We start from the raw sequence: 16,225 nt of genomic DNA on the forward strand, positions 1-16,225 counted from the left end.
TTAGATTCTCAATTCACAGGCCGTTCCTTCAGCTCCCTACCTATTCAGGAGAATCTGCCATCAGCTTTCTCATTATCATCCTCTTCCCTCACTAACCTTTTAGCAGCCTTCCTCCATCATCACGCTCTTGCCTCACCACCCTGTTCCAGGTGCATCTCCCATTCTCATGCCCTTCCCTAATTACTCTATTCCATTAGCATCCCTCCCTACTCTCAGTTACCCTCTAGCTTGTACCCTGACTTATTTTTTCTCTGCATTAACCATAAGCATAGATCAAATTACTTTATCCATCCATTGTCATTTGTTTTTTTCTCACTAGAATTCAAGCTTCAATAGAGTAAGCAATTGTCTTATTTCCTGTTAAAACCTGGAGTTCTAACATAATCCTTGGCTCTCATAGAACACTTATTATTCCATTATTATTATAAAGCAAACATGCATAAATGAGTACATGAGTGAATGAAAAGTGATTGACAGCTTCGTTTTCGAAATCAGGTATGGATTTCTCTTACTTTGGGGGGAATAATTTTGATAAAATTATTTGAGTAAATAATCCTGCAATTTTCTGTTTTGAAATATGTCTAATAATAATTCTTTAATTAAAGTTTTACTATATGGAACTAGAAGCCCAGTTCATTGCCACAGAAACAACAAAGTAATAATTGACTCCTCACCCCTTTTAAAATCATGTTGAGGTGAAGCATAAAGAAGGGAAATGGATGCAGCTGCAATGATGAACAACCATGGACCATATAAAGACATCATTGAGAAAATGCACACTGACACTGTAATGCTGTGGGCACTACTTAGATTTCACACATATATAGTTTTATCTGGAGACTAATTTAAAGTGATAGTGTGTCCTCATGTTGCACATGAGTAAACTAATCTTCCTAAGAACTTATTCTCTAACTGAATTAATAGATGAAGTCAGCAGACCTACATACCACTTTCTTTTTCACTAGTCTTGTGGTAAAATGATCTCTTTCTGTAGATCAGTTTTTGAATCCATGTCTCCTTTCTCTATACTAAATGAAAGTTCTGGTCTGAATTTGCTATTGAGTTATATTGTAAAGGTTTATTTTTGTTATTTTGCAATATGTGTGTGTGTGTGTGTGTTTGTGCGCGTGCACGCACACACATGCCCAGTGGTGCACGCACTAGGAGGAGGGGTTGTATACGTGAGTGGAGAGGCCAGAAGAAGACAAAAGATCTCTTGAAGCTGGAGTCCAGTTTTGAGACAGTGATGTGCCTGTTTGGAATGAAATTCTTCATTGAGCCAGTTCTACAGACCTTTGTTTTATAGTTTAAATTTTACTACTTTTCAAATTTACTAATCCTAAAACACAGGATAAATTAGCTGACATTCTTTCTTTTCAGTTTGGTTCACTAAATTGCACCAGGTGTGATTGATCACCTGTGGGCGGGGACGGGGGTGGTGGGTAGGCAGGAAGTGCATAGGTATGGTTGCCCCCTGCTTGAACGACGACTAGAAACATATAACCTTATGGGTTTGCCTTTATATGCATCTGAGATGCTTATTCTCTGAGAAATCTGGGTATGGATCTGGCTGGTATCCATCTTCCTGGCAGGTATTAAATAAAGCCTGCTTTAATTGGATGGTTGTGGAACTGGTCTTTCTCCGTGCAGTTTTCAGGTTTAACACTCTATGGACTAAATCTTACTATTCTATCTTCATACTGTATTGGCAAATGGTAACTGATATTCTGTTGATTTTATTATATTCAAGTAAAACAAACAATATGAAGAGAACAAGGTAAACAATTTTTAAAAAAATTATATAAAAACCCTTGCAACCACCTTTTAAAAGTAAGTACACTATCAAAATAACTCCTTTTTGCGTGAATTCCAACTTACTGCTCTTATTTTTTGTAAAGTCGTTATTAAAACATGATGTTCCAACGTATTAATTAGATAAACATTTGTTCTGCCAATCTCTTAATTACTATCATGATATAAATGTTAAAAACAAGAGTAGGACAGGGTAATTAACATGACATTTGACAATAAAAAAATGAATGCAGATACCGGGTAACTGAAATGCCCTTACGGCGTTGTGTGTGTCTATTTTAGCTTTATAAGGGGAAGTTAATAAAACGTTCTGAAATACTCATATCTTCTGGTAAAACTTGGCAGATGTGGTATTCTTGCCTCATAGTAAATTGCTAATTTTGTTTCAGTAGATTAATCCGTTTTGGCATAACTATAACCATGCTAATTTTCTGGCACTAAAAATGTGTTTTTACTTCATTGCAAAACAAAATATTTTATCTTATCTCTCGTTAGCAGACAGTGGCACAGATAACAGGAAACTGAAAATTGGTCACATCTAATATGCAAGACAACATGAGGATTGGATTTAGTCTGTTTTCTAATTAGAACTAGACTCTTTACTTGGAAGGAAAGGGAGTCAAAGAGTGAGGAGACTCTATCTGGGGCTCTGGGACTGGAGGGAGTGGGTCATCTTAAGAGCGCCTGCTGTCTTTTAGGGATCCAATTTGGTTCCCAGCGCCCATCACACACACACACACACACACACACACACACACACACACACACACACACACACACGGAGGGAGAGGAAAAGGAGAGATTTTAAAGAAAGCTGGAGATTTGAGAACATTTTCAGACCTGGGAAGTCTAGACAATCAAAGGAACATGAGAGAACAGTGGGTGTATGTAAGTCACCGAGGATCCTTTCAGAACAAATGAACAGAAATTAGTTAACTTGTGAGGCAAGAGGAAAACAAACGGGGCTTTGAAGACACAAATTTAACTTGAAAGCAAGAAAGAATTGGAAAACCCACTTTGTACTCTGTTGATTAACCCCTCCTCACCCTCAGTCATCAAAGAACTTACCTCAGTTTGATCAGACTTGAACCTGTTTCCTATCTTTTAGGAAGTTCATTGAGGAGGATGACCTATGTTGTTAGGTTAAATGAAAAGATACCATGTGATTCTCAGATTTTGCTTGCTGTAAGCTTGCTGGAATACAAGGAAAGTCTAACAAATGCCAAATTATTAGTCATTGCCAAAGGAACTAAACCATAATTTTAAAACTGAGACATTGTTGATAAATACCTGTATCTGTCACAAATATTTAGGGCAGGCAGTAGCCTTACTGATAACAAAAAGAGTGCCCTTCTAAAATATTTTACTTATTTTGATTTGAAAGGAAATACATTTATAAAATATTCTCTCTTATAAGAAATGAAGGCCAAATAGAAAGAAAATGAAACCTTGTTTCATTACTTTATCCCAATTCCTTAGTTCCACTTGTCAAAGGCAATTGAGGCTCCTGGCATGTCATTTATTCTATCTATGCACTTTGCATGTGCAATGAAGTAGGCTGTCACTTGAAGATACTTGTGTCATTCCTTTGAGATATATGGATACTGCACTAAACCAGGAAGAGGCCCTGTGACGAATAATGCTTCCTTGGTACCTAATAATGTCTAGCTTTTACTCTTTTAAAAATACAGATGGTTAAAAATGTTTTTCATGTTCTTTTTTTCCTTTTTTATTAATTTATTCATATTACATCTCAATTGTTATCTCATCCCTTGTATCCTCCCATTCCTCCCTCCCTCCCACTTTCACCCTACTCCCCTCCCCTGTGACTGTGATTGATGGGGACCTCCTCCCCCTGTATATGCTCATAGGGTATCAAGTCTCTTCTTGGTAGCCTGCTGTTCTTCCTCTGAGTGCCACCAGGCCTCCCCATCAAGAAGACGTGGTCAAATATGGGGCACCAGAGTTCGTGTGAAAGTCAGACCCCACTCTCCACTCAACTGTGAGGAATGTCCTGTCCATTAGCTAGATCTGGATAGGAGTTTGATGTTTACTGCACATATTGTCCTTGGCTGGTGCCATAGTTTGAGCAGAACCCCTGAGCCCAGATCCACCCATCATAATGTTCTTCTTGTAGGTTTCTAGGACCCTCTGGATCATTTTTCATGCTCTTATTATCCTATTCATGGCAGGTTTATGTTATAGTCTACAGGATATTGGTATGATATAAGTACTCAAAATACCAAAAAAAAAAGAAATGTAAAGACTCTAGAAGTTGCTTACTAGTGGAAATGACACATAACAGATGGGAAGAGGACACGTGGAGAGTTCAGAGCAGACAGAGACAACACATACGGGAACATTAGCCTCCGAAAGCTGAGACATCTATGCTCTATCTAATGGGAAACAGAAGAAAATGGGCACTGATTGTCACGCTGAAATGCAGCCTAGCAAATTGCATAATAAATGAGGCAATATAGGAAATATTTGAGGAAAAATTAAGTAGAAGAATCAGAGCTACAAAGCATCATAGAAGAATGTCCCTTCTTTAACAATGAAATGTTATCGATTATATGCTAAAATTTTAAAATAAGAGAAGAGTGGGTACGGCTGGTGATGGTTAACATATCTGACTCACATACTTGGTCTAGGGACAGATTATAAGGAGTCCAAGCATGTGAGAAGGGGCTTAAACTAAAAGCTGCATGCTATTACCTCAATGTGTCCTCCATATTCATATGATAGAATTAATAGGCTGCCTGAATTTTTAATGACAAAATAAAGGGACCTAAGCTTCAAAGAAGCATATTACATTGTTAAATGCATAAAGAATGGGGAAATAAACTGAGCAGGGAGGCAATGATCCTGTAATCTCATTCTAAGTTATACAGACAAGGAAGGAAAAAAACAAAAACAAAAACAAAAACAGCTTTAAAAGATTGCATTTCCAAACATTATCTAAGACCAGAAGGTAGAGTGTATCTCTCTTTATTTTTTTATTTTTATGTTTTAATTTATTATAATTTGTTCAGGTTACATCATGAATGTTATTCCCTCCCTCCTACCTTTCCATTCCCACACTCCCTCCAGCTTCTGCTATATTCCCTTCCCCTCGGCCTCTGACAGAAGGGGACCTCATCTCCCACCATCTGACCACAGCCGATCAGGGATCATCAGGATAGCCTACTTCTCCTTCTTTTGTGTGCCCACTGGGCCTCCTCACCAAGGGGAAGTGATCAAATCAAGGGCAACTCAGTTCATGTCAGAGGCCATCCCTGCTCCCCCCACAACCATGGAGAATGAGCTGTCTATTGGCTAGATCTGAATAGGGGGTCTAGGTTTACTGCATGCATTGTCTTTGATTGGTTCAACAGTTTGTGCAGGACCCCCTGGGTCCAGAACCGCCAGCCATGATGGTCTTCTTGTGGAGCTCCTGAATATTCTGGGTCCTTCTGTGCCCCATTCTTCCATACCATTCTCATCGTTCCACACGGAGTCCAGCAGCAAGTCCCAGCATCTGTCCCGATCCCTCACTGAGTGAAGACTCTCAGAATATATCCATACTGAGCTAATATCCACTTACAAGTGAATATATACCATATGTGTATTTCTGGGTCTGGGTTATCTCACTCAGGATGATCGTTTCTAGTTCCATCCTGAAAATTTTAATATTTCCTTCTTTTTAATAGCTGAGTAGTATTCTGTTGTGTAAATGTACCACAGTTTCTTTATCCATTCTTCTACTGAGGGAAATCTAGGTTGTTTTTAGATTCTGGCTATTATGAATAAGGCTGCTATGAACATAGTTGAGCAAATGTGCTTGTTGTGTGGTGGACCATCTTTCAGGTATATGGCACAGAGTGGAATAGCTGGGTCTTAAGGTAGCCCTATTCCCAATTTTCTGAGAAAGTGCCAGATTGATTATCAACCAGCAATAAAGGAGTGTTCCATTTTCTCCACATACTTGCCAGCATGTGCTGTCACTTGAGTTTCTGATCTTAGCCATTCTGATGGGTGTAAGATGGAATCTCAGAGTCATTTTGATTTGTATTTCTCTGATGACTAAGGACATTGAGCATTTCTTTAAGTGTTTCTCGGCCATTTGATATTACTCCATTGAGAATTCTCTGTTTAGCTCTGAACCCCATTTCTTAATTGGGTTATTTGGTTTTGTGGTATTTAATTTATTAAGTTCTTTATATATTTTGGATATTAGACCTTTGTCAGATGTAGGGTTGGTGAAGATCTTTTCCCAGTCTGTAGGCTGTCGCTTTGTTCTGTTGACAGTGCCCTTTGCCCTACAGGAGCTCTTCAGTTTTATGAGGTCCCATTTATTAATTCTTGATCTTAGAGTCTGACCTATTGGTTTTCTAGTCACAAAGTTGTCTTGTGTGCCAATGAGTTCAAGACTCTTCCCCAATTTTTCTTCTAACAGATTTAGTGTGTCTGGTTTTATGCTGAGACTTTAATCCACTTGAACTTTAGTTTTGTGCAGGGTGATAAATATGGATCTATTTACAATTTTCTACATGTTAGAGCAGTACCATTTGTTGAAGATGTTATCTTTTTTTTTTTTACCAATATATGGATTTGGCTTCTTTGTCAAAAATCAAGTGTCCTTAGGTGTGTGGATTTATTTCTGTGCCTTTGATTCAATTCCATTGATCAACCAGCCTGTTTCTATTCCAATATTATGCTGTTTTTATTACTGTTGCTCTATAGTACAGCTTGAGATCAGAGATGGAGATTCCTCCAGAGTATCTTTTATTATACAGGATTAATTTAGCTATTACGTGTTTTCTGTTTTTCCATACGAAGTTGAAAATTGGTCTTATAATGTCTTTAAAAATTGTGTAAACATTTTGATAGGGAGTGAATTGAATCTGAAAATTGCTTTTGGTAAGATGGCCATTTTTACTAGGTTGATTCTCCCAATCCATGAACAAGGGAGATAGTACCATCTTCTGATATCATCTTCAATTTCCTTCTTCAGAGACTTGAAATTTTCTTCACCCAAGTCTTTCACTTACTTGGTTAGTGTTACACCTAGATACTTTATATTATTTGTGGCTATTGTGAAGGGTGTAGCTTCCCTAATTTCTTTCTCAGCACTATTGTCATTTGTATACAAGAAGGCTATTGATTTTTTTAGTTGATTTTGTATCTAGTCACTTAGCTGAAAGTGTTTATCACCTGTAGGCATTCTCAGGTGGGACTTTGGGGATCTAACTACCAGAAATCCTTCTATAGTACAGTTTAAGCTGGGCCTAGACTCAATTTGGGAGCACATCAGTAGGCCTGCTCTTCTGGGGGAAACAGGGTATAATTTGGAACTGACAGAAGAAAGCTGATGGTATCACTCAAACAACATGTACAATTATTAACTGTCCTGTCATTTAATTTATATGTTTGTTATGTTCTTTTGAAACCTATTTGCATACTAGTTTTATTAACACAGTAGGAGAATAAAGTGGTGTGAACTTTAAACTTAATGTGAGAACTACAAGAGTAGTCCCTTATATGTAGAAATGTTTGTATGACCAAAAGTTATTACTGAGAATATTATGTTGAAGAATGGGAGAAAAGTCCCACAGCATTTCACACACAGAAAACAACTAAGTACATCAAAATCACTATTCCTCTCAGGATCTGAAAGACTAACATTTTTCACTTCAGATTTGGCACAATTTGAAATTTCCGAAGAAGAAATTCTCAACAGTGCAACTAGCTCATTTCATAGGCAAGAAGGAAACCACTGGGTAGTATTATTTTTGTGCAGCCTGAAACAGTTTTGATGGTAAAACAGTGTCATCTAGTGAGAACTTTAGATGAAAAAAACTGCCTAAGACAAGCTTAAATGCCTGCAGGGTTTCAGGAACAGAATTCCTATCCCTAAGGTTTTGAAGTGAAAGCCATCAGCATTAGCCCTCAGCTGACAACAGCATGGGAGCAGATATTTGGGATGACTTCAACATAACAAGAAAACACGGAGATTCTGGGGGAATCCAGCCACATTTTACTTACAATTGTATAGCTGGGGATTGGTTTCTCATATCTGGGGGAGTACAAAGTATGTGTTTTTTTTGTTGTTGTTGTTGTTATTACTGCTCTGTTGATAATTTCCCCCTTAAAGATGCAAAAGCTAACCCCAGTGGAAGTTAAAGGAAAGATCTGCTTTCAGATTTCCTTCACTTTTTCCCTTGATTGACACTATTGGCAAAGTTGATCTAATTGTGCGCAGATGTGATGTTCATTTTGAAAGGATGGTGGACTCACAGGTTGATTATGGTCAAAGAACAATCACAGATTCTATTTTCCTACCTAGGTATATCCTTGACATGGGAGGTCACCTCCATCCTCTGGTAAGCATTCTCTGAGATTCCTGTTCTCTGTCTCAAGAATGTTAGCAAAATTTCCCCAAAATATCTTCAATAAAAATGACTTAGAGAACTTCCCCAAATTTTTGAACTGTTTAGAATACTTTTCCCACAGCATCTGAGATCTGCTAATGTCTGAGCAAGCAAACAGCTCCCTGGCAGTTAGCAAGGATCCCCCCTGAAGAAAGAGACAGCCTTCTCCTTCCGTGGGAATGCTTTTTTTTTTTTTTTCATGTGCTAACCATAGTCACATGGCCTCCATTTTGTGTCCACTTTGAGAAAAAAGTACCCTAACCACAGACTCATTTGAGACAATTAGCATTTTCCATTGGTAAAAATGACTTGCTTAACAGAATTAGTAATCTTCATTGTGTAGACTAGAATCCCAAACACCCATGAAATAGGGCAGACTGTAACTAAATAAGTGAACCAAAGCATTAAATAATCTCATATTCTAAAACTTAGCATCAAACCTGACAATGCTCAATCAATTAGTGAATAATTCAGTTAAGCTTATTTGTGAAGTCATTTAATAGCCTGCTGCTTAGACTTGATGCTTGCTGGTTTTAAGTGGGTTTAAAAGCTTATATTAAATATGTATTTATGTTTATTGGCCTTCTGATTTAGCTAAAACTGAATGTAGTAAATCTTAGTTCTTAGTTGCAAAACTTAAGGTAGTTATAATTTTTACTGAAACTTGAATACATCATTTTCTAATTTAGAATTAATTAACAGCATTGGTTACACATGAGCATTTCTATATGATCTATCATTTCAATTCAATAAAATTCTTTCCTAACATTGACATTTTTCCACTTGCCATAGTAAGTTTTTGTGTGTGTGTGTGTGTGTGTGTGTGTGTGTGTGTGTGTGTGTGTGTGTGTGTGTGCACGCATGCGTGTTGTTCCTGCATGTACTAGTATGTGTGTGGGCACATGTGAGGACCAGAAGTTGATGTCTGGCATCCTCCTCAGTTGCTGTCCACCTTATTGTTTGAGGTAGAGTCTCTCACTGAACAAGGAGCTCCCTGGTTTAGTTCAGCTGGCTTAGCAGGACTCACCAGGATTTCCTCTACCTCTCCAGCACTTGCCTTACAGCCACACACTACCATGTTCAACTTTTAAAGTGGATGCTGGGGCTCCAAACTCAGGGCCTAGTGCTCACACAACCAACATTTCATCTGCTGTGCCAACTCTCCAACCCTACAAGTTAATATCTTACTGCATACATTTTAAAAAATAAACTGCATATGGCCAGTATTATCACTACAATTATCTGAAGGTATGAATGCTATGCCATTTGTGTTTACCCAGTTCATGATGAGCCCCAAACCCTGGACCCTCCTTTCATAAGAGGTCAACCCCCTTTGAAGTTCTATGCATTGTGTGTCATTCATCCAAACTCCTTGTCATTGCTCTGTTTTCTTCAACTGTGCATGTTTCAACTCAAGTTCCTCATCAACAGCTCCCATCATGTTTATATTTACTAAAACGTTCTTCTGGTGTTCTTACAAGGACTGCGCTATGAGAGCCCAGCACTCTGTTAACCTGGAGGTGTGGTAGGTCTCTGGCTTCACTTATGCTTTCAGCCTGTTTTTCTACTTTTCTCCTATAAACATCCTAGGCTCTGATACTCAAGTCTTTTCTGCCATCATTCTTGAGATTTTTTTTTTCATCTCCGCAAAATGATCAGATATATTTGTTTTAAAATTCTTCTACTTCTATGTTCATTATCTTCCCACTAGCACCTCTGTTCATGAATCAGTCATTACCTGTGCTGAAGTCTTGGAGTCACCTACTCCCTGTCCACCTATTTCCCCAAGTTAAGAACTCTTTTACCCAGACTCTGATTATTAATATTCTCACTCAGCTGTCCAAGTCACTGATGCTACTACTAGTTGGTATATGTTGGTGTATCTCTGTATCCTCACATCATCATCTTCCCTCGTTATTGAGATTGAAGATGATGGACGGATGAACCTGAATCTATCTAAAGATTAAAAAAATCATCTTATTATGAGTTCAAAATAAGTTCATTCCTGCTTTCTGTAAAACTTGGGCTTGATCACATCTTGACCCATTTTCTGGATTTGACATGTACCATGCCTTGTACCCCATAAAGTGCTCTGCCAAATACTTTTTTAAAAATGTTCCTCCAAATTCCTCCATAACAACAACAACAACAACAAAACCCCAACCCTTGGAAACTCCCTTCTCTTGCAGTTTCTTTTTAACTATATAAACTCAACTATCTCTTGTGTTCACTCCTATTTTCTCAAACCACACTTCAAGGAGGATGCCACCTCAGGGAGACAGCCCAGTCTGTCAGAAAGTAAAGCTTGCTTAATTTGACTAAAAGACCTTGGGTTGTAGTCTCTGCTCTCATTTGGTGGGATGAACATTGCTACTGGATGGACCACTGTATCGCTTTACTTCGGGGTGTTTTCATCAAAGCACAGTACTGTAGATATTTGTGACATCAACTTAGATTCCCAGCTCTTCTTTCAGTCTAAACTTCGTCCAAGGCTAAACCTTCTCTGCACTGTTACCACATTTTATACCTACATGAGAAGTTTATTCATTTTCTTTCTCTTAAGCTCCCCTACGTATTATTAGGTCTTGATTCGGCTGTTTATCTTGTCCGTTTTCCTCATAAAATTAATTAAATCAGTAGAGGACATCTGCAGGCTCTGAGCACCAAATCTAAGCACACGCTGCCTCCTTTTCCTTCTTTGTTTGATATCCTAATAAAATCTAATGCTTTCTTTTTATTCAAGATCAACAATACAATAATTTTCTGCTAAATTATTCTGTTTAGCATGAAATTATGTAATATATCAACTGAAAGCCTAAAAAGAAAACTACCTTCCTGTTCAATCATGCTATCTCCATGCTTCCCCTGTCAGAAAACTTCATAATGAGGCTGTCTAAACTCACTCTTCAGTGTAAAATATCTGTTATTACTCAGATATATGCTGTTTTTCATCCCTACCACTCTACCTAAACATCTTCTGAGTTGTCCCTGACTTTTCATCATTCTTAAATTGCATCCACAACATGCAATTATAACTCCTTTCCTTAACTTGACTCAATTATCACAACTAATATGGATAGATAAGAATCACTATAAAAATAGAATTATGGAGAAAAGGTACAAAGATGGATAGTCTAATTGAATAGACCACATGGTGTCCTATAAATTAGTAGTAAGTAAGATATCAGAGTATAGCCTATGAAATCGATACATAGGCTCATTAGACAGACACAAAGGTCATGTTGAAAACCTTCTATTCATGGCAACCTGAAATGATATCATATATTGGAATGATGTGCATCTTACTGAAACAGTCAATTAGAAGCTGCTTGGCTAAAAGGCATTGATCCTTCACTTGAGCCCACAGGCTAACTACAAGCAGGATGAAGTTTTGACTTCTCTATGTTCATTTTGCACCTGTCTGTCTCCTTAATTTTGGCTAAAGGAACAGAGGCAATTCACTGCCATTAAGCTTTCCTCTTGAGTCACCTTGGTTTCCAGAAACAGAGCCTGACAGAATAGAACTCAACCTGTAACATACAGGTTATGACAATTACACGTAACAGTGAGGCTGCACTCTGCAGCAGAAATGACAGTGTCCTGAGGCCTAGGCTAAGATGACAAATATAAGGCTCCCTTAGGACCATCATCTTACAGAATCAGAACTGCAGCAATGAGCAACCAGATCACATCTTCATCAGACTGTTTAATTATGGCTACTTCCCGAAGTTCTGTCCCAGTTCTTCCTATATTTATATCATGTCAGTACCCAGAAGATTAACTCAGAGTCACTGGATCTCTTTATCTGTAATGCTTCCTAATTCTGCCATATTAAATAAAATCCTCTCTCTCTACTTTTTATCATTATTTTTCTTGTAATTGGCTTATTGGGTGGCTAACACTAGCTTTAAGAAGAAGAGCATAGACTTCTTCTTAGAGTACTGTATTTTTCTTAAATATTGGGTGTGGAATTCATAACATCCTTCAAACCATGCACAAAAACATCGACACCTATTAAATAAACTATAAAGATATCAAATGAGCTTCAATAATAAAGCACTCTTTATTTTTTATTTATTTATTTATCTATTTATTTTTGGTTGTTGTTTGATGCATTTTTTTTAATGATTTTATTCCTTTTTTTTTATTAATTTATTCTTGTTACATAAAGCACTCTTTAATAGGACACATACACCTATTACGCACAAGCCACAAGGGTGTTGACCCAAACCATAGCTCTCAACTCAGAGTAAGACTGACCATGACTCATGAACATGCATTTGGGTTACTATGTGCTCCAAAATCATGTTCCCACATGGAAGCAATTTCATGAATGTTTTATAGTTACAAGAGAAAAATCATATACCAAAGGATCTACCAAACATCTTGGTAGGAACCACAGGTAGGTGGGGTTATAGCAAAGTGAGAGAAATTCTGCTATAGGCCTTAGCTATTATCCAATGATATTCTTAGAAAGGGTTGATCGAAGCTAGTAGATCCTAAGAATACATGCTGAAACTTTTTAAAATTTTAATTTATTAAAATTTATTCAGGTTACATCCCAATTGCTATCACCTCACTTCTATCTTCCCACTCTCCCTCTCTCTTTTGCCTTATTCCCCTCCCCTAGAACTCTGACAGGAGACCTCCTCCCCTATCATATGCTCACAGCCTATTAGGTCTCACCTGGATAGCCTGATTCCCCTTCCTCAGTGTGCCTGCTGGGCCTCTCCACTAAGGAGAAGTGATCAAATGGGGGGGGGCACCAAATGTCTTCTCAGAGATACTCCCTGCTCTCCCCACAACTGTGGAGCATGAGCTATCTATTGGTTAGATCTGAACAGGGAGTCTAGGTTTACTGCATGCATTGCTGTAAGTTGGTGTAACTATTTGTGCAGGGCACCCTAGACCCAGATCCACCAGCCTCAATGATCTCCTTGTGAGGCTCCTGAACCCTCTGGTTCCTTCCATCTCCCACCCCTCATTCTTCCATAACAATCTCAGCACTCTGTCCTAAGTCCAGCACCTACTCCCAGCATCTGTCCCATTCCCCCTCTGGATGGAGTCTCTCAGAGGACATCTATGTTGTCAAGGGGATGTTGGCTAACATACAGAAGGCTGGTGCTGGCTGGCTGTTGAGTGCACTAAAGACAGTCGAACATAATCTGGCTCTGGATCTATATTTCAGTTCCCCACAATCATGAAGTTCTCATAAGCCTATCAATCTTGTAGAATCTTTTACACAGAGATGAATCTTTTTGATGGTAATTTCAGTTCACAAGAGAATATACATACATGGGTCAATGTGAAAATAGATATATTCACTAGAATAGGTGATATAGAATGAAAACACGAGACAGAAACACTAAGAAGAAATATGCAATAGATTTGATCACTGAGAACGAAGACAGGAAAGGGGAGGGTTGGAAGGAGGTGGTGGTGGACGGGCATGATCAAAATATGTTTTATAAATGTGTGGGAATTTCAAAAAACAAAAAATACTATTTAAAAAACTCATAAACCAAAAGTAGGATCTCAGTTTGTGAGATAAGCTATCAGAGCTCTTCTTTTCCTGGGGGAAAAGGGGTCTGTCTGAGCCCTACATTGATTCTGTTCTTTACTAGAGAAGCCGTTTTTACTCAACTCTAGGCTAAAGAAAATGAGTTCGTAATGGTTGCTCATTTTATGAAAGAGAAAAGAATCTCAGATTCCTGTGGGAATTCTGAGTCCAGCAGAGTTGTTGTCTGAACATCCGTCACTGATAGGGGAGAGATAGGGAAGCCTTTTATATCATGTCACCCTCCGTGTTTGATGCAGAAAAGGCTTAACTAAATAATCAACTGGATTAATTTACTTATTTTGTGCATGACAGTGTGTATTGTCGATACAAAAATAGTCTCATCTCAAAGGGGAAAAGAGTTAGCTCATTCTGGAGGCAAATATGAGTGATAGAGGCCCAGGAACACAGCTCTGATGTGATAACTTTTTTTTATAAAGTTCGTATAATAGAAAAAAAAGAAAACCATAAACTAGACACTTTTAAAATACATTGGTGGAATCATTGGAAGGGCAGGTTACTGAATGGCAGGAAAATCTCCTTCTTAGCCTTTTTGTGGGTGGCCAAAGGTAGAATTGGTTTTAGTTTTGTAAAAAAAAAAAAAAAAACTTCTATATATTTTCCACAGTAAATAGAGTCGTTCGCATTCCCACCAGGAGTCTACTTCCTTGTCATCATTTGCTCTTGTTTTCTTAATGACTGCCATTCTGATTGAGGTGAAATGGAATCTCAATATAGTTTTCATTTGAATTTCCTTATAGCTGGTTACGATAAGTACTGTTGCATCCTTCCTGTGGAATTCTGCTGCGTTCAGACTCCTGCATCCTTGATAAACATACTAATTTCACAGATTAAAAGAAGACAGTGTGATAACTGTAGGAAGAGATACTAGCATCTCCCTTCAGCATTTCTCCTTTACACAAGGACTTTAGCATAGGACTGGTGGCACTAAATTAGACTAAGACTCTGGATGGGATATTGAATCTACCTCAATCTTGGCTTCTGCAACTGGAAGTAATGTCTGCTCTTTATACTTGGTCTAAAGTATCCTGCACCAGCAGCCCAAGCAAAGAAAGAAACACAGTACTTAGAATAATACATGATCCTATTCAAAGTGGGAAAAGCAAATATTACTGCAGAAAAACAGTGGTAATGACACAAGAAAGCTTTCCACGGGAGTGATACTATCACTGCAAGTGTAGACAAATGGAAGTCCAGCACCATAGATAGACAGACCTGCATGAATGTTTTACACAGTTGACCAGAACTCCCCTGACTGTGGAGAAATGAAATACTGCAGATCCAGGGCCTGAATTAATTACAAGTAATTAATGCCATGTCTAATCCTTAAATTGGAAAAATTAAAAATTTAATCCAATAAATGTAAGTATTAAATTAACTTTAATAACTGAAAGAAATTGAAATATTTACCAAAAAGATTAGTGACAATGTGAAACAATACCTTTTTTCATATTGTGAAAGACATGGAACTCAGCTGGAAGGTGGCCATCCACGGAAGTCCCTAGGTTCTTGTGTGCCTAGGCACGAATTACACCAGGGACACGTGGCTAACGGTAGAAATAGAGATGGTTTATTAAGAAAGTGAAAGCATTCTGAGAATGTGGTTTGGTGATCTGGAGAAAGGTCTATGGGGTTCCTCAACCTTTATAGATGATTTGCATAGAGCTTTCCCCTTTTTGTGACTATAGTGGTTGTACTTATCTAAGACTTGGCTCTCACATGTTCTGTTTCTTGCACATAGGCCAGGTAGGGATGTGTTTTCACTATTTATTGTCAACTGCCTTCTGTATGTTAATCTTGATGTCATACTCTCTGCTCTGTACTCTCTTGCCACAATATTGCCAAGAGGGACAGATGGTGGTACTGGGAGGTGAGGAGGGATGGGCTACAACCAGGATATAAAGTGAATGAATGAGTAACTACATTTTTAAAAGGAAAATATAAATTAATAAAAATTACTTTGAAAAAATGTAGCCTTAACTAGTAAAATGAAGTTCTGTATGTTTTCTAGTTTCCTTCCTCACAAATACTCTGACAAATAGCAACTTTGAAAAGAAAGAGTTTATTTGACTCACGATTTTAGGTTATAGTCTATGATTGTGGGGAAGTCAAGGCAAGCTCAAATCATCACATTCACAGGCAAGAGTAGAAAGAAAATAGTAGGTCATTGCTTGCTTGTTGCTCACAAGTCAGGGCCAAGACTTGGGAATGGTGCTGTCCACAGTGGGTTGGGTCTTCCTATGTCAATTCATAGTCAAGACAACCCTCCACATACATGCACACAGACTAATCTGATCTTTATAATTCCTAATCAAGACTCTTTTCTGAGGTGATGCTAGGTTGACAGTTAAAATTAACCCATTAAAAAGGCTCCTCTTTATAAATGTATCAAAGTAAGTTGAGAAAAATCTAAGCATGTGGATCT

The sequence above is a fragment of the Acomys russatus genome, chromosome 27, assembly GCF_903995435.1.
Source record: "Acomys russatus chromosome 27, mAcoRus1.1, whole genome shotgun sequence".
NCBI classification, from domain to species: domain Eukaryota; kingdom Metazoa; phylum Chordata; class Mammalia; order Rodentia; family Muridae; genus Acomys; species Acomys russatus.